The following is a 24,816-nucleotide window of genomic DNA, read 5'->3' as shown; positions in this document are numbered from 1 at the left end:
AACTTTATAGCAATCTTCTCCTGGCTCTCTGACAAGAAGTACAAAGAATATGGTGAGAGGTTACCACGCAACATTGCAACTTTTCCATCTGCTAATTCGACCTTGACAGAGATTACGTAAAGAAAAGTTGTTTCTTTTTCTTCATAACCCTGTGCTATTTATAGAATTCGAATCTCTTCACTGGCAACGAATAAGTCAAATGCAACTATCAAAGATTTATTAACTGGAATGTAACCCTGTGCTATTTATAGAATTCGAATCTCTTCACTGGCAACGAATAAGTCAAATGCAACTATCAAAGATTTATTAACTGGAATGGTATCAACTATGTACTTGAACTTCTATTCATTTTAGGTTGGCACGTTGGCAGTTTTTCGAAAAAATGCTGTTTTGAAGGTCTCTCTCCAAATGAAGATTTTCAATTCAATTAAAGTTTCAGACTATTTTTTACTTTTCTCTTCGGATTTATAATCGTAGATCTACATGTTTGTGTAACATACATCTGTGCTCAGATAAATAATCAGTAATCAGCACATTTGAATAATGTTTTGAAGGTCTCTCTCCAAATGAAGATTTTCAATCCAATTAAAGTTTCAGACTATTTTTTACTTTTCTCTTCGGATTTATAATCGTATATCTACATGTTTGTGTAACATACATCTGTGCTCAGATAAATAATCAGTAATCAGCACATTTGAATAATAGAAATGAACGAAAGTACTCGTAAAAAAAGTACAAATCACCCAAAAAACTAATCTGGAAAATAACAGCAGTCACCTGAGCAAACATGAAATGAAATTTAGTTATTGCTTATTTAGTCCACAGAGGGGGAACTAATCTGGAAAATAACAGCAGTCACCTGAGCAAACATGAAATGAAATTTAGTTATTGCTTATTTAGTCCACAGAGGGGGAAAAAAAATACCGAGTAAGTGATATCACTCCCTATCCTCGGTATGACTCGAAGCTGTAAGTTAGATGAAGGAGGTACTAAAAATAAACGAACTTGACAAGAATGCTGCTCGACTACCTTCCCATTTAACTATCAAGGTAAGCATGCAACTGATACGTATAGGGTGACCTAGGAGTAATTAGAATTGCTCATGAAAACCGCAAATACCTGTAATGAGGTCCTTTATGTCGTTATCACACTATCACTCCCTATCCTCGGTATGACTCGAAGCTGTAAGTTAGATGAAGGAGGTACTAAAAATAAACGAACTTGACAAGAATGCTGCTCCACTACCTTCCCATTTAACAATCAAGGTAAGCATGCAACTGATACGTATAGGGTGACCTAGGAGTAATTAGAATTGCTCATGAAAACCGCAAATACCAGTAATGAGGTCCTTTATGTCGTTATCACACATAATTATAAAGTGAAAATTGTATCGGGATTTGATAGTGATCTTGAGATGTCCTCAATGATCCTTAGCGCTACATTTTGTCTAATAATAATAATTTCAACTTTTAAAAGTAGGATAGGTATTATTCATTTTGACATTGCACATAGAAATTTTGCATTGATATCTCGGCTGGTAAGCTGTTTAGTAGCTGTGATCCAGAAGGCGTTTCTTGAGCTGATGAATCACCATTCGTTTAGGCGTTGGTCGTCGCAACTTTGGAGTACACCCTGTAGACTACTTAGCGCTGACCGTGAGGCAAACTAAGAAGAGAAACATATTATTCAACTTGGCGATAATGATAGGAATTATGTCAATAGCGATGCGGTGGCTAATGGAGAAGGGAGCATTAGAAAATTACACGTAATGGCTCTTTACATTGGAATGATGAATGTAATTGTATTAGGAGTGTAGGACTTTGTATGAAAATGGACTTATGTGGAATTCTAATGGTTCCGTGCAATTGATGCATTTCATTGCAGAGGCTTTTTCAAAAACTACGCTTTACTACGTGCCTACAAGGGTATGTGTGTAATACTGTGTAATGACTACACTATGAAATATATCTTGATCAGTGTAGGACTTTGTATGAAAATGGACTTATGTGGAATTCTAATGGTTCCGTGCAATTGATGCATTTCATTGCAGAGGCTTTTTCAAATACTACGCTTTACTACGTGCCTACAAGGATATGTGTGTAATACTGTGTAATGACTACACTATGAAATTATATCTTGATATAGTGACGGTATTAGCAATAAAGAATACATAGACTCTTCAATGTGTAGTAGTAAACACATCATCTCTGACAATAACAAACACATTATTGTTAATCAAAATACAGGAAGTACTCACTCTCAATGTTCAGACACTGTTGCGTTGTAGGAATGAATACAGTGTGCAGTTGCACTGAAACATTGCTCTGATAAATCCCAACAGAAAGAACAGCCGATTTCCGTCCTCCATCACAGGAAATGAACAATGGGACAAGACCATCCTGTATTCTACAGAGTGGAAGTTGTAGCACGCGCCATGGCCCCCCTCTCTTTAAAAACCCAGGTGTGTAGCAGTCTTGAATGAGTCGAGCAAAACCGGTAGTGATTATGATGAGAACTGAGTTTTTCCTGCTAGTGGTCAGTAGTCTGCTGAATGTTCGTTCAATTAAGTTAATTGCAGGTGCATTGGCAATTAGATGCATTTGTTAACCATCGCATCGAGTGAAGTCATTAGTTCTCAGTTTTTGGTATTTTGACTTTCTACTCCCTACGGGCTTTTTTTTTCCTGCCAAAGTACAATTTGCAGTCATTTTACTTCTGCTTTTATTCTACCTTTTCCCAACAAATAAATTCCCAATAAGAGAAGAAAAAATAATCGGCAAAATTTGATGACAAATCAAAGCAACCGAACAATGAACAAAAAATGTTTTTCCCAAATTTGGAACCAGATGATTTGTTACCGACAGATAAAATGATAAAATCTCTAATAAACATATTTGAAAACAAGGTAAACACAAAAAATAACGTGAAGAATTTAATTGAAATTCTGAAAAGGGAAAAAAGATAGACCTCTAGGTCGAATCAAAGAAACCTACATAACTGAGAGTTGCGCGTGTATAGGAAAGTATGGTGGGACCCATTATCCTATTATCAAGTATTCCAAACCAACTCGACAAAAATGTCAATCTCCTAGTTAGCAAATTCCTTGGAATTTGGTTCACAATTTTGTCAAATGTCAAACCAAAGTTCGGCATGGAATTATAATGAATAGCTTTTTTTTTCCTGCTAGTGGTCAGTAGTCTGCTGAATGTTCGTTCAATTAAGTTAATTGCAGGTGCATTGGCAATTAGATGCATTTGTTAACAATCGCATCGAGTGAAGTCATTAGTTCTCAGTTTTTGGTATTTTGACTTTCTACTCTCTACGGGCTTTTTTTTCCTGCCAAAGTACAATTTGCAGTCATTTTACTTCTGCTTTTATTCTACCTTTTCCCAATTTCCATTTGGGGTCGGCATTTCCATTTTGTGCTTAACTTTCAGTGATTTCTTCAATGAAGCCTATTGACCATCTTGCACTTGCAGTGATTTCTACATATAATGCCTATTCTGCCTGTATGTGTTTCCATGATATGAATGATATCTTCCATAATACTCACATCATTGTTAATATTGTCTTGTAGATCAATGCCAACCACTGCCTATTTTAGTGTCTTCAGTACGAGCAAGTCCATAATACCCTCAATTCATAGTGTGTTATTAGGTAACTTTGATTAACTGCCTCTTTTTACGAGGATGTTCTGTGTGTCCTTCCCCAATTAACAATTATTTTAATTGATTTGTTCGCTGGGAGAATATTCATAATAAAATTATGTCCTTATTAAGTTATACTAATTAATGGCTAGCATTACTGCCTTGTGAATAGCATTGGATAAAATCCTTCGACAATAAATTATGACTTTGCGGATTTTTTATTTTAAACTGATGAACAGACAAGTCTCCATGTGGAAAAGAAAAATGGGACTGACAAGACACCAGAATGAGCAGTCATTTTAGGGGGGGAAATTAGGCATAGGCAACTAGACAGTATGATGAAATTGGATGTACATAATAAGAAAATAATGTACTAATAAATTTAGCCAAAAATGAGTTTCAGAGGGAACGAAAAGGAATAAAAAGAAAGCAACGTGAGACAAAACATAATGCAGAACGAAACCCTATGAGTTGCCAATTTGCAGATAAGTTTCATTATTTCCTTATCTTCATCGTGAGAACGGTACCTATTAAGTCACACAACAGCTACGTGTACTAAAACTAAAAGAGGGTGTTGTCTCGTGTGTCGGATGTTAAAGAAATCTTGAACTTAGCATAATGAAAAGTTGACTAACTTTGGAACCGAAGTGGGCTGACCGGATCCAAGGTCGAAGACTGCTCATTCTATTTCTAATTCTAATATCGAGATATTAAGCACATTCGAGTCACTGACTTTCAATCTTCAATTCAAGTTTGCTTGAAAAGGTCAATGAGAATACGTTTGAACCGTGCTGGGAAAGTTTGAAGATATGTCTTGAGATTTCATGTAAACGTTAAGATTTTTTAGTTGACTTGTAAGCCAAGGACTCACACCATTTGCGTCCGGTAACCCCAAATCATACATAGCCGACCCGTACCCCCTTAACGGAACGATTTAAGATTTGATGATGAACCCCAAAATATCCGATTTGCAGCTCCCCGTAAGCGAAGTTGAGGGGTTTACATGTGGATAGGCAAACTTGGAGAAACCTGCGATGTTCTTTAAGAAATCTTGGAACGATCTGATGTCCATTTCCCAACGAGTAATCGAAGAAGTTTCACGATTGGTCGAATACGTGTTTCCATAATAAGTTTTGGCATCATCGTGTGTGACATCATCGGCTTCGTTATCGCGACATTCACCGTCATTCATGTTATATGGGTTTTCTGCGCCGCGGGAGGGGGGTTTGAAGGTGTCTTTCAAAGATTGCGTCAAGTGGTGGTTCAATATTTGTTTTCCCCCGCAATGTTGTCTGCTCATGCGGTTCATTGTTCTAATAATCGATTGTTATGAATATTTACGACAGAGATGCTGATATTGCTGATGATTATTATATTCATGATGATTGTGCGCTCATGCTGGCTGTGAGGTGGGTCGTATTTATCGCTTGATTTGTATTTACTGACGTTAATCTTCGTACGATCTATCGTGAGTGCTAGTTTTTTGGGTACAATTTATTGACTTTTCATGCTAGACAATATTCTCTTGCTATAAAAACAGAAGTGTCGTAAGAAGGTTTGTTTGACACTGCCAAGATGAGATCAGAATGTGCGTCTACCATGTTGTGCTGTGAATAAATTGTCGGCAAAATTCACCAAGAGGACGAGACGCTTTGACCAACACATTGGTGAAGGGTTGGATCCCGCCCCCCAAAACTGGTTGGATTTCGAATTCCAATTGGCAAATCTTCACAGGAATATGAAAGAGTAAGAGAACCAAGTGCAACTACTTTGTATAAACGGGATATCCCCACATCCTGCAAGTCTCTTTAACAAGGTCCCTTCAACTGACTAGGATATATCCCAGTCATTCTCCAGTTATAATGCTACTTGACAAAGTATCCCGTTTAGAAAGTATTGTTGAGGTCTCTTCAGTAAACCCTGTCAGTGTAATGCAGTTGAACAACGTAGACGCTAATGCTCCTACTTCTAATACTAATTCTAGTAATTTATTGATTTATTATTCCCTGCAGCTACTCCCGTGAATCAACAATATGCGTCTCGTGTTCTTCTCGCCAATCTTCTTTTCTTATTAAGATTCGTTTGTTGTTCAGTGTTGTTGGTCGGTGCCCATTCTCTTTCAATCAGACGAGACTGTCCCAGACATTTCCGCTCCATTCATTCATAAAGAATACAGTTAGAGAAGCATAATATCTGTACAAACTACGAACATAATGGAATATGAAATGTATTTTTGCTGCCAGGATGAGACTGAAAAGTCCCGCGAGCTTTGCAGATGCGACCAGGTTGGAAATCATAGTCGACCTGTTTACCAGTAATGCCCCGTTGCCTGTTTTTGAAGACCGATTTTATCAATAGACAGAATGATGAAGACCAAGTCCATAGTTTGGAACCCACTATTGATATCGGTGCAGCTAACACAACACTGGAGACTAGACTCCCCATCACCCTTACACTTAGGTCACTCCGAGGGCGTCTTTATTTATTGAGGCACGTGCCCTAGAACACATCTGCTCTCGCGAGAAATGACTTTCCAAAGCAGGAGAAGAAGATGTGAAATGAAAAAAAACATACTCCCCATCACCCTTACACTTAGGTCACTCCGAGGGCGTCTTTATTTATTGAGGCACGTGCCCTAGAACACATCTGCTCTCGCGAGAGATGACTTTCCAAAGCAGGAGAAGAAGATGTGAAATGAAAAAAACATAGAAAGAAAAAATGAAGTACCCATAATAGACAATACAGAGTTTCTTACAGCGATAGTATCAAGATGCACATTGCGCTTGGCATCTTGAGCTGCATCTTGGTACACCTGGTTTTCTAGGGGCAGATGGTGCAGGATTTGTTCAGTTCCTTTTCTATTCTTTGACAACAAAAAATTCCTCAAGACAGATTACTCTTCTACTTCGGCTTGGTGCGTGATTGTTTCCTAGATTGATTTCTTATTGATTTAGAGCGGAAAAGATTTTCTACAAAACATTTTCGCTGGACCCTAAACTTTACTGTTTGAGGGGGCATCTTATTATTGAACGGTTTCGACTTTATCCTTGACATTAAATTGCCTACATTGTTGTCCATATGTCGAGATATCTTGTCCATATTCAGGGGTGTATGTTGACTATAAACGGTTTCGTCAATAAATCCATAATTTCTTGCTAGTTTTCTATTTTTTCCAAGATGTCTTGAATTATCTACCCGAAACATAAGCATGTTCACATGTAGTTTTCATGTTATCATTAGTCGTTAATCTTTCTACTTTTACCTTGGCAGTTGCTTTAGTTCAACGGTTTCGTCAATAAATCCATAATTTCTTGCTAGTTTTCTATTTTTTCCAAGATGTCTTGAATTATCTACCCGAAACATAAGCATGCTCACGTGTAGTTTTCATGTTATCATTAGTCGTTAATCTTTCTACTTTTACCTTGGCAGTTGCTTTAGTTTTTTCTACTTTTCTGTTCAGGACATTCACTCCAATCATAACCCGGGTATCATTAGAAACGTTAATACGGTTTAATATATTCATACTTAATTGGAAACAACGCCGGCCATCCTAATCAAGCTCATTAGCAGCAAGTATTTGTGTATTACCTTTTTCTACGTCGTACTTTTTTCTTTCAGAGTTGTTGAATTCACCTTGCCTTGAGAATAGATCTCGGTTGTTGTTGCATTACGTGTTAGTAGTTGGAGTTGCAACATTTTATTCTCATTCATTAATTCATTCATTCGGATTTGGTGCTAGTTGGTGTCTGGATGTTGGGCTTTGATTAGTTTATTCAATGTCGTCTCTTGGTTGTGTTTGTTTTCGTGGGCTGTTTACTTGTGTTCTGTCACAATTACTGACTAAAAGAATACATTTTGTTCTTGAAGTCCCCCTTTTCCAGACATTTCAAAACATTTCCTTTCAAAAGTACCCTTCTGGTTCTTGATAAGTTGAGGCTGCCAATTCGTGAGGAGAAAGTCACTTTATCCTTGACATTAAATTGCCTACATTGTTGTCCATATGTCGAGATATCTTGTCCATATTCAGGGGTGTATGTTGACTATATGCAGCAAGAGCTTAGGGTACGTTTACCTTTAGACGGTTTTCCTTGACAAACGTTAATCGTTCTCCGATGCGCACATGTGAGGGGCAAAGCCCTTTCATGTGTGTTTTGTAGTCGGTTTCGTTTAGAGTATTTTCCATGAATAATTACTGTGAGAGGTCAATGGTTTTTCTTTTTTCCGAGGTTGTTCGGCCCATGTGTTTCAGTAGTGGGATGAGGGGGTGTTCAGGAGTTGAATGTGTTGCCTTGACAGTGTGTTGCTTCCTTTTTGCTCGTTTCTTCGGATTTTACACCTGGCGCATTGTTGAGGTTGTTTGCCTTACGTCTTCCTTGAGTTTCATGTGCCTTCTGTTTGTATCTTGAGTAATTGCTCTTTGTACGCCTTCTGTCAAGTTGAAAAACCTCTGGGAGGATTCTTCGGTGCCTTCTGTTCTTGCTCGAGGTCGAGGAACTAATTTGAGATGACTTCATGAGAAATACTAACGTATGTTTTATTGACTGGAGAGAATATCTTTCATGTTCCAAGTTCATCAGTAACTATGCTGGATGTTATGATGATCGCGACAGGTGATGAGTAGGAATTTTAGGAGAGCTAAGGATGTGGATTTCAATTTAGATGGATTCTCCAGTCACACCTGGCCTTGTGGATTAGATCGCTATTGAGGATAGGATCTAGTCTATTGTCTAGTCACCTGTCGTTGCTAGGGAGAATAGCCCGAGACTTTTAGTTAGGATCATCTTTCTGGGATATTATGAACCGTGTAGCCTCGGGGCTCTAGATTCTATAGGACCTTTTGGTCCTTTTTTTTCCTTTCCTCCATTCTTATTTCTCCCGTTTTTATTTGTTCAATTCTTTTCTTTACACGAAATAATAATTTGGATGTCTGTAGGAAGCTGCAAAAATATACCATTAAAAGCATATCCTTTACCCTTGTTCATACTACCAGGATGAGTCTGATTCGCTTGTTGCCAATCGTATTTGATTCAATTCAGGTCGGTTTTGTTTTTACAAGATAAGCCCTTAATAAGAAACTAACCCCGTTTTCAAGTCCTATCCCAGCAGGATAAACGGTATATTCTATTCTATTCCACTAAGTCACATGTACTTACTATGGTACTTGGGTACTTCCTATGACTATCTGGAATGTATCTCACGATCCCAATGTCAAGACTGTCTCTTTGTTTGTTGGATACACTGGGTGTGAAAAGGTCGCCATGCATTCCTCGGCCTCTGTATCTTAATTGACCGAATGAATCGAATGATTCATGCACAAAGGACTCCGGCCGACTTCAACGAGGTATGTGTGGGAAGCTGGGAAGTGGCTTGTTTCACATTCAACGTTAAGGTAGGATCACACGATACGGCGGAGCGACATGTAATCTGTCTTAAGTATGGTAGCAATCTAGCAATGATGAAATTGGATGTAATGAGCTAATAATGTACTAAGAAATTAGCCAAAAATGAGTTTCACAGAGGAACGGTGCAATAGTCCTAAACAAAAATGACGCGGCACACAATGGATCAAGAAGAGACCGTATTAACATGGTAGCATAGAAATTTTCTGCAGTACATAGCAAACCTCTGACACCATAGGTGTAAGGCAGAGAGACATACAATGTTTTATATTCTGGCAATTTTCTCTTCCATACCGTGTGATCGGTCTTCGTTAACATAACCACCAAGATGCGACACGAACGCTCCTGCCGTCAAATTCCTCAAATATGGCGTCAAAATTTTTGCCAGGAAATTTCTCTGGCACCTACCATAGAAAATTGCCAGTTGTATGTCGTTCTGTCATATCGTGTGATCCTCTCCTTTGTGAATCCACGTTCTGTTGTTCTCTTTCCTCTTCCTTTTCAATTAAGCAAATTCCTTTATGCTAACTGTAAAAAATACTGTCGCAACTGGGGTCCAGAGTCCAGACAGTGAGCGGCCTGTGTGGAATTCGGGAGGAGGGTTTGTGTGGCATCTTGTTGTCGATAATTTACTTATTGGAGAAATCTAACTGACCAAGTGCATGAGGATTGTTCCCAATGAACAGTGAAAAGGGATTCAGTTGATGCGCTGCCGATTTCTCCAAATTCAATATCTGTTGTATCTCCAAATTCAGTAGATATACATTTGGAAAAATGCATTATGTAAAGATGTTAGATCCAGATTTCCAGAGTCGTTTTCTTTAGGATGCTTGGGGCGAAAGGTAGAAAATTCCGTTTATCAATGGCACTACAAGCTACAATTAGAATATACGAATACCTCCTTTGAAGACATTTGGATCTTACACACAAACTGATATGTGTGATGCACAAACATGCAATAAAATACATATTGTGCTTTTCATTCTGGGCACTAACGTCCACAATATTCCACACAACCGGAAATTCTCTCGACACTGTCATTTGATTTCTTTGCTATGATAATAATGATCGGCCTTGATCTTGCTGCCAAATGGGTTTCTTGTTTTCCCACTCCCTTGAATATGATTTATTCCTATGTCCCGTTGCATGGAGCTAATGTAGCTTATCCTTGACCAATGAATATTGTGTGCTATACTTTGAAGCTATATGAGTCCCTGGTTCCGAGCCCCTACTGACAAGATAGTTTCGGTATCCTGACTCCTATGGGCCATATTTATTAACAAAATACTGGCTCTCAAGCTGCACTGAAGTATCAATTCCAAACATTTGATTGGACAAAATTTGTTTTAGTCTGACTTATGGATGTTAGTCGACCAAAGCTTACGAATGAATTTCTCAAGATTTAGACGAGGATGATTGGTTGCCAAACTGTTCTCGTCAATAAACTCCTCGCCAAAAGACGTTGGGAGCAAGTCCGGAAAACTACATCTATCCTTTTTCAATTTTTCCTCTTCAGTCGACTCAAACTTCAGCATTTTCGAGAAGGTTTATCTCAGAGAGAGGATCAATTGCAAGTGTTCTTGTACAGTACACCTCTCCTTGAAACTTCAAAAGATATGTCGGAAACTGGGATGAATGAAAACTCCATCTCGTGAAACGACGTAACTAGCTGTACCTATGTTAGATATTGCACTACTCCAGCTTCCAATGTAAAGTTTCACGTGTTCTATCATTCATCTAGCTGTTAGCTTTGATGAAGATTGTCGGATTTGCGTTCTTGCCAAGGTGTTTTGTGAGGACTTGATCATTGTTCGCCTCTCCAACTCAACGAACAGATTTTACCAGATAATTCCAATTCAAAGCAGTGCTTCTCATTTGTATCTTCGTCTGACCTAAAAATCTCGTTCATTACCGTTGATACCCTTGCAATTGCTTCAAATCTTGTATCGTCCTCAAATCTTCAAGTTACCCGCATCATTACAGGAGATGAATCACTTAACCACGCTCCAACCCCAGTCTGGAGATCATCCTACTCACAATTTACTTCCGTTGCTCCTACTTGTATGAATATTGTTCATTTTGCTCCTTAATTTATTGATTTATTATTCCCTGCAGCTACTCCCGTGAATCAACAATATGCTTCTCGTGTTCTTCTCGCCAATCTTCTTTTCTTATATTAAGATTCGTTTGTTGTTCAGTGTTGTTGGTCGGTGCCCATTCTCTTTCAATCAGACGAGACTGTCCCAGACATTTCCGCTCCATTCATTCATAAAGAATACAGTTAGAGAAGCATAATATCTGTACAAACTACGAACATAATGGAATATGAAATGTATTTTTGCTGCCAGGATGAGACTGAAAAGTCCCGCGAGCTTCGCAGACGCGACCATGTTGGAAATCATAGTCGACCTGTTTACCAGTAATGCCCCAAAAAATGCAAAGCAAAGTTAGCAAAATCCTTTTTCACTGCACTTTTTGCGAACTTGTCATTTACTTACAAACTACATAGTTCATAGCTATGAATTTTTTAAAGAGGCGAGTAAGTAACAGTTCATAAATTTCTGAAGCAGTTACCTTGAAGCCTTTGCTTGACTTTTGTTTGCAAAAAATACGTACATTCCTACGTAGGAGGTAAACGTGATCTTTTACATTTAAGTTCAAAGAAAATATTGCTCTCGACTTCTCGGGCTTCGCTTGGTAATTACATAATTAATGATGTTTGATGTTTTTCTTGTTCTATCTCGTATTTCTGTAAATGAATTGAAAGTTTCACAACATGACGCAACCAAGGGTTCATGTTTCATAAAAGCTTCCTTCCGTCCGTCGTCTCCGGCTCTCCTTTCAATTAACGAGCTGCTACTTTCCGACTGTCTTTCTCTTCGTTTCTCTTTACTTTCATTTTTAATGTTGTTAGTATTTGTTTCTCTCTCACGGTATCGCTTGATTGCACCATACCTGCAAGATATATCGAATATGCTACGCCGCGCCGTTGAGCATATTGTTATTTAGGTTAGTAGGACAACTCAACTGTGTATGCTGGCTTGTTCTTGCTATGTTGCTTGTGTATTACCTTTTTCTACGTCGTACTTTTTTCTTTCAGAGTTGTTGAATTCACCTTGCCTTGAGAATAGATCTCGGTTGTTGTTGTTGCTGTTGCATTACGTGTTAGTAGTTGGAGTTGCAACATTTTATTCTCATTCATTAATTCATTCATTCGGATTTGGTGCTGGTTGGTGTCTGGATGTTGGGCTTTGATTAGTTTATTCTGCCTATTGGAGATTCTAGTTTAATGTCTTTATTTTCAATAAAATTTACATTTATATTGAGTTATGCCATGAAGATGTCGTTTAACGCGAGGAAATATTAGTATGGAAACAACTAAAACAAGTGTTTTAGGTATTTAGGTAAATATTTTGTTCTTTTTGTCATGCCGCGGGCCAGCAGAGCGTGTCTAACTTCAGTGTAAATGTACATGTTGTAGCAACCTTGTAACCTAAATGAGCAGTTCCGTCGAATTTCAGTCATGCTTTAGGCACCCAATTATGCAAATTTTGGACTAAAACCGATCTGTGCATTGTCAGTTGGGTTAGATTAGGTGCTAGGCTATGAAATGATTTGTTAACATCCGTAAAGTCCCTTTGCGGATGAGCTACGTATAGCCCTTCACTTTTCTTCACAGGAGGCTATCACTTTTCTTCTAGCGGAGGACGGAGAACATGTTCATAGTCCCCAAGATTTTAATAATCTTCCACTAAGTTTGTTTACAATATTCCTGCTGTCGTTTATGCCTAATTCTATATTTTGATTTCCAAACGCCTCCTTACTCTTTTTTTTAACAATCATAATTATTTTATTTACAATCTCGTTATCAATCTGATAGCCCAAGTGTGATACACCCTAGCACCCAACTCACTTTATCTCTAATCAATAACGCCCGCTGATAAAAAGTGAAATAAACAAAACCAAAACACAATTTTATTGGTCTGTGTGTTCATGCAAAAACAAAAGTATTGGCAAGTGTGGTTATGATGAATTTCGTAATCTCAATAACCTAAAGTACCAAGGTGACATATTTTGTAAACCAGATATTGCCTATTGCCTTTTTTTGCAGTTGTGTGCATTTTTTAGGTAAATCGATTTTCGCAAACCAATACGAAAGAAAGAACACACCTGTATTTTATTCATCAAGGGATGCAAAAGTAACTTTTTGTGTACGCACTTCTCTCTATTTTCATGAGTGGTTTCTTCCAATTAAATTGATCCCAAGAGCAAATTGATCACCGTAGTCTCTCAGTCCTTGGGTCCATTTTGCTGAGGTCCCTTGAGAAATTCCAGAGCAAGACCTTTGCATCCTCGGTTCATTTTGCTTGAGGTTCCTCGATCTTTTTGTGTGTGTACAGTCTTTTCTCTCGCTTTTATTGCAAACAATAAGTCAAAGCAATAAAAATTGTAAATTGCAAAAAATAGGGGAAGAAAAAGAGAACAAAAAGCTTTTGCTCCAGTTTGTACGATTTTCAGCTCTCTCTTATTGTTGGAGAAACACTGGAAATTATTTTCAGTGATCCAAGTCTTTCTTTCATGTTAAATTATTCTGTGTTGTCTAGTATTTTTGCTTGCATTATGTTTTCTTTTTCTCTCCATACACCATTCAACATTTTCGTTCGCTCATGATTTATGAATTCTTTTGAAAGTGGGTTGATTTTTACCTTTTTTTCTGTTTAGAATTGCGAAATTAAGCTGCGGGTGCAGATTTGACTTGTGCACCTTTGCTTTTTTCACATGGTCAATGAATGAATTCTCATGGTTCTCAAGAAATTCTTCAGGATATCTTTTCTCATTGCTTCGTTGAATAGCATAGTTGAAGAAGTCACTATTGATGAAATGGTACTCCGTATTCTACTGTGTCTTTGTTCGTCTACGCAAAGTTCGCATTGCATTGTTGTTCTATTGTTTACAATGGATCGGTGTATCTATTCACTGTCTAATGCCTTGCACTCATGTGTGGAATGCTCAATTCATGCCATATATGACGCTTCACTCTATCTATATTATGGAATGTTTTCAATATTTTCATTCCAAGTTATGACCTGATTATGATGCTGCACATTTTTGCATTGAACATTAATTTCGCCCATTGGTTGTCTTCCAATATTCTATTTTCATACTCTCCTGGTATTCGTTATCTCATGGTTGTCTCGTGATGTGGTCAAAGTATTAGACAGAGTGCCGGACTGACACTTTCACAGACTGGTACAATCATGGGAGTATACTCAGATTAGGTACTCAAAACCAATAATCCTACTGGAAACATTTCATTACGATAACGCTACGCCAAATGGAAACTGTTTGGTATTTAACACTCGGTGCAACTTGAATTATTCATGAAAAGGACAATTTGACTTTATTGAAGTTGTTTGTCTGTAAGTTTTGACTTTTAAGTTTGTTGACGACTTTGTTATTTTGAGGAACGTAATATCTTTTTGTGTGTGTACAGTCTTTTCTCTCGCTTTTATTGCAAACAATAAGTCAAAGCAATAAAAATTGTAAATTGCAAAAAATAGGGGGAAGAAAAAGAGAACAAAAAGCTTTTGCTCAGTTTGTACGATTTTCAGCTCTCTCTTTTTGTTGGAGAAACACTGGAAATTATTTTCAGTGATCCAAGTCTTTCTTTCATGTTAAATTATTCTGTTTTGTCTAGTTTTTTGCTTTCATTATGTTTTCTTTTTCTCTCCATACATCATTCAACATTTTCTTTCGCTCATGATCTATGAATTCTATTGAAAGTGGGTTGATTTTTACCTTTTTTTCTGTTTAGAATTGCGAAATTAAGCTGCGGGTGCAGATTTGACTTGTGCACCTTTGCTTTTTTCACATGGTCAATGGAATCTCATGGTTTTCAAGAAATTCTTCAGGATATCTTTTCACATTGCTTCGTTGAATGGCATTGTTGACTTAGTCACTAATGACGAAATGGTACTCCGTAGTCTACTGTGTCTTTGTTTGTCTACGCAAGACATAATTAATCTTGAAACCTTTGAGGAAACGCATGAAATCAGTAAGTTGAGTATATCAGTTGTTTGTATTGTATCTTGTTCTTCAAAATTAATTACAGAATGTCGTTCTCTACATCTCCTCTTGTCTCCTTTCCAAGCCTTCTAAGGAAAGAAAAGAATCCCACTTTCTGAACAAAATAAAATTCTGAACCAAAATCTTTCAAAGATACCGCGGTCCCATCAGAACCCTTGCTTGATCCTTTTATGTTTGTTGATGGAGTAACTAATATTTCCAATTAAAAATAAACAAGAACTTGAGATACCATGACAGCCACAAGAAGACCTTCTTCGAATTCAGTGACATATTGTTCAAAGAAACAATTTCATTTTCAAATCTGAAAATATGTACAAACCTTACTTTTCAAAATGGGTAAAGTCAAAACGCCAAAACAATTATAAATAGTAGCAAAGCACGGCTACAACAGCTAATGCAAAATGCAACTAGTAAAACAGGAGAGGGATGAAAAATTTATAACCTGTTAACCTTTTTTCCCGTTGTGAAACACAACATTTCCCTTTATTTTATTGCATAGTTGTTTCGTCTAGTTTTTCTGCTGTTTTCGTTTTCCCATTTCTTGTCCTGGTTCAAGAGGGGTCATGCGAGTCTAGACACTGTCTGAGACTTTGAAGTCTTAAAATCCAGTTCACAAAGACATTCCTCCCCACTTTTAATCCTAAAAACTGGTTGGTTTTGGTTGACTGAGGTGTTTGACGAAGTTTTTTGATCTCTCTCTTATTACTACTTTTATTTTTGTAATCAGATTTTAATTCTCTTTTGGGTGGTCCTTTCTCATGGAAAGTTTCTGCTTTGATGACTGATCTTTAATCTTCTTCCTTTTGTGTGTCTCTCTCCTTTTGATCTTTCTTGTTTTATTATAGTTTGTTATTATCGATGTTTTATGTAATAGGTAAGACGAAGAAGTATTATGTTGAGGTTTTTTTCTGAACTGTTATTTGAATGAGCGTTTTATGTTTTAACGTTGCGCTCAACCTGTGGCTTCTGATTACGTTGTTGGGAGTTTGTTGACCCTCACATTACCAGTCTCGTCGGATCTCCAAATTTTAAACCAACCTCTTCAGATGGTAAGGATGAGTTTAAAACACCACGATATAAATTTACATGGACTTGTTCATTTCTCCCATTATTCATACTTTCTATTTGCAAATAAGTTCATGTTAATTTATTTCATCAGATCTCACCAGGTGTACGGTTGCCTCTCTGTCTGTGAGTTCTGTGTAATTCCATGCCGTCTAGCCTGTCTAGCATTCTCCTCAGATATGTTGTTTGGTTGGGTTTCTCCATTCATCTCGCATTGATTCTACATTCTAGACTGTCTGGTGTTCTACTTTGGATGAAATTTCGTCCCCTTCTCCCCATCAGATTATTCTCCTTCCTTGACCAGTCCGAGATTTTGCCTTTCTCCTAATATTTCACCGCGGGAACAGGTTTGTTACGGAATGTCTCTATATCTCCCTCGCGGGTTTGATTATTATCCGCATAGAAAGGATTATGTTTGACTGCCAGCACCGCACCGTTTGGTTTTGCCACGTCTTGTCTGGCTTTTGTTGTCTCTTTCATTTGGCTTGCCTTTTTTTATGAATACTTTTTACATTCACTTTTTGTATCTTTTTTCCGTCTTCTACTTCTAGTCATCTAGTGTGTGATTGATTCTAGCTTCATTATTTTCTTGTCTTTGAGGTCTCTTATTGATCTCTCCCTTTCCTAAACGTTGCCTATGATTTTGTTGAAGGTCCATGTCATTGGTGCTTTCCTGAAGAGGAGCAGTTTTCGAGTGTATGATAACTTAATAACACTTGGCCAAACAGAGGCTTAAAACTGTGTTGTGCCTTGACTCTTCAGGCTTGAAGGCTGCTCCGTAACAAAGGCTGTATCTCTAGCTCTCAGTTCTCTAACGAAGTCTCTATCTCTCCCTTTCCTAAAAGTTGCCTATGATTTTGTTGAAGGTCCATGTCATTGGTGCTTTCCTGAAGAGGAGCAGTTTTCGAGTGTATAATAACTTAATAACACTTGGCCAAACAGAGGCTAAAACTGTGTTGTGCCTTGCCTCTTCAGGCTTGAAGGCTGCTCCGTAACAAAGGCTGTATCTCTAGCTCTCACTTCTCTAACGAAGGCTCTGCCTCTAGCTCTCAGTTCTCTAACGAAGTCTCTACCTCTAGCTCTCAGTTCTCTAGCGAAGTCCGCTGGCTCTAGCTCTGGTGAAATGTGGACTGCACTGTCTGGAATCTCTTCTGCGTTGTGTTTTGTTGTGACGCAGTATTCTATCTGCTGTAACTTTCTCCCCGGGAACCGTATTGCGTCTTAGCCCAGCTCGTTAGCTGTAATATTAGCGCACCGTCTAGTGGAATGTCGTGCTTCCTCGGGCCCGCGGGTACAAGGGAGCGAAGAACTGCTTTCTCCGGTGGATTTTTGGCACTTCCGGTGTGTATGTTTTCAAAGTGGGAATTTCAAGGGAGCGAATTTCTCCTTTGGATTTTCTTTAGTTCCTGTGTCCATTGTAAAACTTTGTAATACAATTATAAATAAATATATAAAAAAAAGAAACATAGTTCCTGTGTACATATATTCTTATGTTTTGATTTTTGGCACTTCCGGTGTGTATGTTTTCAAAGTGGGAATTTCAAGGGAGCGAATTTCTCCTTTGGATTTTCTTTAGTTCCTGTGTTATAATGGTTGACTACAGTGTCCTATACTATACTACAGTGTCCATTGTAAAACTTTGTAATACAATTATAAAAAAAAAAAGAAATATAGTTCCTGCGTACATATATTCTTATGTTTCCTTACTATTTCTTTTCATCTTCTCTTTCGTCGTCACAGTTATATCAGTCTATCTATATAAGTTTCAGTTTCTTCGTTACCGATCATTTCATCATTTTCTCTTCTCTTTCGTCGTCACAGTTATATCAGTCTATCTATATAAGTTTCAGTTTCTTCGTTACCGATCATTTCATCATTTTCTCTTGAAAATCTAAAAACATGATGTAAACAAGATGGCGCCAACATGGGTTGCGTTATGGGGATCAGGATTCGATGCGAAATCTCCCTAATATTGTCGATTTTTGTGTTATCTTGACTTCTGTTAAAATAGGTAAAATAGAGAATTCCTTTGGGACTTTTTTGGTAGGCCTTTTATAAAATGATGACGTTGACCTTGTGTGAGAATGCCTTTTTCCTTTACCTCTAAATCCCCCAAACCTCACTACATGAGCATGAGAGCTACTTGTGTTTTCTAGCGGAGCTGTGATATGTCATTCTGTTTTGATTTTTCTTTTATATGGTCTATGATGTTGTGGTGGGTATTTAAAGTCTTGGTATTCCCCAAGCTATTTGGGAGTGGTGAATGGAAATCCTCGCTATTGATACTATTGTTAAAGTTATGGGGTATTTCTCGAGTCTTGTGATTGATAAAATTGGTTTGGAGTTGGACAATGGTTATTTGGCATTGCTAGTTGTTGATTTCCTAGTAATGTGACATTGTGACTGTTGTTTTATGATTTTATTCCATGTCAATCGATATTGCCCGGGTTATGGCATTAGTAATGTAACATTGGTTGTTGGGAATTTCCTTCATTTTCTCTCGTTCCTACTTTCAATGTGTTTTGTGCTTTTTCTCTCCCATCCACCTCAAAGGGACACCAACGGCCTATTCTTCCTCCCGTATTCGACGACTCTGACCTCTCCCATCCTCAATGACACCTTGACCTCCCCATCCCGTTGATCTCGTGAGACCGTCGCTCCGTCGGTGTGACCACACGAGTCACACAGATAAGTCAAGGCCGGACGAGGTTCTGTGCATTAGGTTAACGGCTTCCACGTGCACTTTACGACCGGAATAATGTGTCATATGCAGTTTATTTAGTGGCCAGTGGCAGCGCGTGTGTTTGCACAATTGTGAATCTGGTAGACAATTCGCTAGAAATCCATTCGCACGCCTAGACATGGCTGTTAAAATCGAGCTATTCGAGAATTTATTGCGCCTATGAGAGTCGTAATTTCTCGGGATTTGATTACTTGGTTTTACCGGAATAATGTGTCATATGCAGTTTATTTAGTGGCCAGTGGCAGCGCGTGTGTTTGCACAATTGTGAATCTGGTAGACAATTCGCTGGAAATCCATTCGCACGCCTAGACATGGCTGTTAAAATCGAGCTATTCGAGAATTTATTGTGCCTATGAGAGTCGTAATTTCTCGGGATTTGATTACCTGGTTTTGCAGGCTTGGTTGTTGAGATGTTAAGGAGGTGTGATTTCCTGATTTCTTTTGGTGATACAATTTTGTCGTCGTCGGGGGGTTTTTTTTTTCTTCTTCTTCAGTCGCTACGGCTTATGTGGATATTGTCGGTAAAAGTTCTGTGGTTCTAGCGGAGGACGGAGAACATGTTCATAGTCCCCAAGATTTTAATAATCTTCCACTAAGTTTGTTTACAATATTCCTGCTGTCGTTCATGCCTAATTCTATATTTTGATTTCCAAACGCCTCCTTACTCTTTCCCTTTCAACAGAAAGTTCATGTTTTGTTTCAATAGTAGCTCAGTATTCATCAAACGATACCAGATTCATTGGACAGCATCCCTTTATGCCAAGTATCGCACTCTATCTAATCTTCAGGAGTTTACCCTTTTCAGCCAATTTTAGTCCTCGTCCATCAAATCCTTGCTTAACACTCAACTCTATCGTTACATAGGTTCTATTTCTCTGCTCACTATTATTTCGGATCCTTTTTATCGGCCCAACATTACCATATTTGGAGCGTTCGACCACTTTCAATAAACAAAACCAAAACACAATTTTATTGGTCTGTGTGTTCATGCAAAAACAAAAGTATTGGCAAGTGTGGTTATGATGAATTTCGTTATCTCAATAACCTAAAGTACCAAGGTGACATATTTTGTAAACCAGATATTGCCTATTAGGAGCGTTTGACCACTTATCCACCACTGGGGGAAGCGCAAACCCAGGCAAAAACACACCGAGTGATGAGAACAATACATGAAGTAGTAAAGTCAAGCCGTCATAAAAAACTTCGCCTTACACGTGCTTGAAAAAGACTAAAAAAAGAAACAAGAAGAAGAAGAAGAAGACGAGAAAGAAGAAGTAGAAGAAAAAAACGGCACTTAAATTTTCAATTTCCCTTTCAACAGAAAGTTCATGTTTTGTTTCAATAGTAGCTCAGTATTCATCAAACGATACCAGATTCATTGGACAGCATCCCTTCATGGCAAGTATCGCACTCTATCTAATCTTCAGGAGTTTACCCTTTTCAGCCAATTTTAGTCCTTGTCCTTCAAAGCCTTCATTTACACTCACCTCTATCGTTACATCGGTTCTATTTCTCTGCTCACTATTATTTCGGATCCTTTTTATCGGCCTAGCATTACCATATTTGGAGCGTTTGACCACTTATCCACCACTGGGGGAAGCGCAAACCCAGGCAAAAACACACCGAGTGATGAGAACAATACATGAAGTAGTAAAGTCAAGCCGTCATAAAAAACTTCGCCTTACACGTGCTTGAAAAAGACTACTAAAAAAAGAAACAAGGAGAAGAAGAAGACGAGAAAGAAGAAGTAGAAGAAAAAAACGGCACTTAAATTTTCAAGTAGGTACAAATAGTATACTCAAATGTACAACTCTATGTTTTCCACGATAGTTTTCGACTTGATGTGTCAAGAGAAGCGAGTCCCGCAAAAAAAATTGCGCAAATTTGACGTAAAAATTGTCGATTTTTTTTTTCTCGTCCGTTTTTCGCGAGATTCTCCTTTGTTCCAGCTTGGTTTCCTTTTTTCGGAAACCCGTTAAGGTTCGATCGTGTCCTCTTTTGGGCAGTTTTTCGAGTTTTTCTTATATTTCAACCATTTTATCTCTATTTTCTCTGTTTGTACTACTCTTGACGTGTTTCGCATTTTTTGCAACCTCATTTAGTACCGGCGGCCGTTTTTTTCTCGTCCGTTTTTCGCGAGATTCTCCTTTGTTCCAGCTTGGTTTCCTTTTTTCGGAAACCCGTTAAGGTTCGATCGTGTCCCTTTTTGGGCAGTTTTTCGAGTTTTTCTTATATTTCAACCATTTTATCTCTATTTTCTCTGTTTCTATTACTCTTGACGTGTTTCGCATTTTTTGCAACCTCATTTATGTAGTACCGGCGGCCCGGCGCGGCGTTTTTGCGGCCCGCCAACTCTCTACCTTGGTCTCTTGCGGCCCTCGGGTGCCCTAAGGTTGGACAACCCTGGCTTAGAAAGATTATTTTGAACCCTTGTAGCTAAAGATTGGAAAAAAAGGACCCTGAGGTACCCCACTTTTTTCAAACTCTGACTGGAATGGTTCATCCTGTACTCAACGAAAGGCCATAATTTCACGATTTTTTTTCCTCCTCACAACTTTGCATTCAAATATGAAAGGTTACGTTAGGTTAAGAACTCCTTTCCTCGTTCGGGCCGTATCAAATGCATTGTGGCAATCCATTTCCCGCTCCCAAAATGCATTCATTGTCTTGTTCAAAATATGCTTATATGCACTGATTTGAATATTGCGGGATTCAATTAACCTATTGAAGCATCTAATTTGGCCTAGATTTAATCAAACCTGTCTAATTCGGAATCCAAGGGCCCGACAATTTTTTCCCGTTTATCCAGGTCCAGGTTTCACAATATTACAAAAGTGTTTCTCAAAGATACAATTATACAAATGAAGGGGCGACGATTTTTCCTCCCTTTTTCCAGGTTTCCCAATTGCAAAAGTGTTTCCCAATTTGAAATGAAGGGCCGGCGGCCGGGCGCGGCGTGCTATATTTTCGGCATTCCAGTTAGTTTAACTTTGTGTGACGATGTTATTGGATCGCCTTCTAAACTTCTTGGCAGTGGTGAGTGGTGAGATATCTTGCTCTTACGTCTTTCCATGTTCCTTAGCTTTGCTTTCTATTTTGTGTGAAATGTCCTTTATATTTTAATTCTCTTTTGGGTGGTCCTTTCTCATGGAAAGTTTCTGCTTTGATGACTGATCTTTAATCTTCTTCCTTTTGTGTGTCTCTCCTTTTGATCTTTCTTGTTTTATTATTGTTTGTTATTATCGATGTTTTATGTAATAGGTAAGACGGAGAAGTATTATGATGAGGTTTTTTTCTGAACTGTTATTTGAATGAGCGTTTTATGTTTTAACGTTGCGCTCAACCTGTGGCTTCTGATTACGTTGCTGGGAGTTTGTTGACCCTCACATTACCAGTCTCGTCGGATCTCCTAATTTTAAACCAACCTCTTCAGATGGTAAGGATGAGTTTAAAACACCACGATATAAATTTACATGGACTTGTTCATTTCTCCCATTATTCATACTTTCTATTTGCAAATAAGTTCATGTTAATTTATTTCATCAGATCTCACCAGGTGTACGGTTGCCTCTCTGTCTGTGAGTTCTGTGTAATTCCATGCCGTCTAGCCTGTCTAGCATTCTCCTCAGATATGTTGTTTGGTTGGGTTTCTCCATTCATCTCGCATTGATTCTACATTCTAGACTGTCTGGTGTTCTACTTTGGATGAAATTTCGTCCCCTTCTCCCCATCAGATTATTCTCCTTCCTTGACCAGTCCGAGATTTTGCCTTTCTCCTAATATTTCACCGCGGGAACAGGTTTGTTACGGAATGTCTCTATATCTCCCTCGCGGGTTTGATTATTATCCGCATAGAAAGGATTATGTTTGACTGCCAGCACCGCACCGTTTGGTTTTGCCACGTCTTGTCTGGCTTTTGTTGTCTCTTTCATTTGGCTTGCCTTTTTTTATGAATACTTTTTACATTCACTTTTTGTATCTTTTTTCCGTCTTCTACTTCTAGTCATCTAGTGTGTGATTGATTCTAGCTTCATTATTTTCTTGTCTTTGAGGTCTCTTATTGATTTCTCCCTTTCCTAAACGTTGCCTATGATTTTGTTGAAGGTCCATGTCATTGGTGCTTTCCTGAAGAGGAGCAGTTTTCGAGTGTATGATAACTTAATAACACTTGGCCAAACAGAGGCTAAAACTGTGTTGTGCCTTGCCTCTTCAGGCTTGAAGGCTGCTCCGTAACAAAGGCTGTATCTCTAGCTCTCAGTTCTCTAACGAAGTCTCTACCTCTAGCTCTCAGTTCTCTAGCGAAGTCCGCTGGCTCTAGCTCTGGTGAAATGTGGACTGCACTGTCTGGAATCTCTTCTGCGTTTCCCTTTTTCCCATTTTTTTTTTTTTTTTTTTTTTTTTTTTTTTTTTTTTTTTTTTTTTTATGCCATAACTGCCAAACGGTTAGTCCGATTTTGATAAAAACTTGGCAAACATGTGTAGTGTAGGATATAAACGAAATTCGCTCATCCAATTTTGGGCGTTATCGGACCTTTGATGGGTCTGTTTGGAGGTTGGGACACTTTTTTGAGTTAATTCCACGGTTCACTGAACCACCGTACTTAAAAGTCCAAAGGTTTTTTTTTAAGAGACCTTCACGAAAGAATGCCTCGTTGTAGAATTTACATTAACCTCGTTTTATTTTTCTTTTGTTTCAGGTGAGGTCAATTTCCTGGTTGATAAAATGTTTGGAGGTTTGATGTAAAATGTCCTCTCAGCCTATAAGTAAGTAAGGTAAGACACGGTTATAGACACGTGAGTTGAGTAGGCTAACAATAATCTCCTCTTCTTTATGAACGTCTTCTCAGACTGATAAAATCTATTCCTGATGTCCGGGAAAATGTATTTCCTTACAATATTTGACATCAAAGCTGTGCCTAATCAAAAGAGACCCTCGACCCACCTGCGAGTGCGGTGACACACTAACCGTGGACCACATATTTAATTTCCACACACATCTACAAATACGCTCCTCCCTCCCCTCACCACCAGCCCTCGATAACAACCCTGCCAACATCGATTCGGCCTTAATGTACCTGAAGGCTATTGGACTATATACTAAGATCTAGGTAAACAGGGGACGGCGTGAACGACACAAGAGTGTTAAAGCGCCTAACTAGGAGAAAAAAAAAAAAAAGCTGTGCCTAAGCTTGACTAAACTTTGTCCATTATGGCTATTAGTTTAATGAGGGGAATATGTAGGTAGCTAGGTATTCATATGAGGGTATTCCCCTTTCCTAGGGCTCCGTAGACCTGGAAAAGCCCTAAAAAATAGGTACCAAAGAAGCGAAAAATTTCATCTTTATTTCTTCCCAAAGAGTTTGAATTAGCGCAAGGCAAAATATTAAATCTTCTAATCTTGTACAAGTATTTGTATACTTGCTACCTTGTTTTGTCTGTGTGTTAAATTTTCCGTCTGTCTGTCTCCCCAGACGTAACACAAGTGGCTGTATAAATACTATGTTTGGATAAATGTACATACATATTATACATAATTTAGTTACATATTTCACATACTAGTATCAGATTCTGCATAGTATGTAAATGATATTTCTTCATTATGTCTGAAACTCTGAACTACTATGCATTATTTTTAAGAAGTGCTAGGGAGTGTAAGAAATATGAGAGGGAGAGAGAGAGAGTATATTGGTGTAAAAAAAAGTGGATATAACTTACGAAATTTTTTGATATTGGCTTGTTACAAGCGCATATTTCGTGAACCATCATTCCTAGAACCCTTACATGTACACCGATTGATTTCTCGTGAAAAGTTACATAGGAAAGACTCCTTGGTCATCTTAAATACTCTAATGGAAACTCTTGTTGAAAAAAAAAA

The 24,816-nt window shown here is 38.2% G+C and overlaps 1 protein-coding gene across 1 annotated transcript in view; it reads left to right on the top strand.

Moving 5' to 3' along the window:
• Positions 1–24,816, top strand: part of LOC103505367 (3-phosphoinositide-dependent protein kinase 1) — a 78,255-nt gene that overhangs the window by 21,182 nt on the left and 32,257 nt on the right. The gene's annotated exons all lie outside the window — the stretch shown is intronic.

This window comes from Diaphorina citri, unplaced genomic scaffold (assembly GCF_000475195.1).
Source record: "Diaphorina citri unplaced genomic scaffold, Diaci psyllid genome assembly version 1.1 scaffold168, whole genome shotgun sequence".
Taxonomy (NCBI): Eukaryota; Metazoa; Arthropoda; class Insecta; order Hemiptera; family Psyllidae; genus Diaphorina; species Diaphorina citri.
This window is presented reverse-complemented; position numbering and strand designations above follow the sequence as displayed.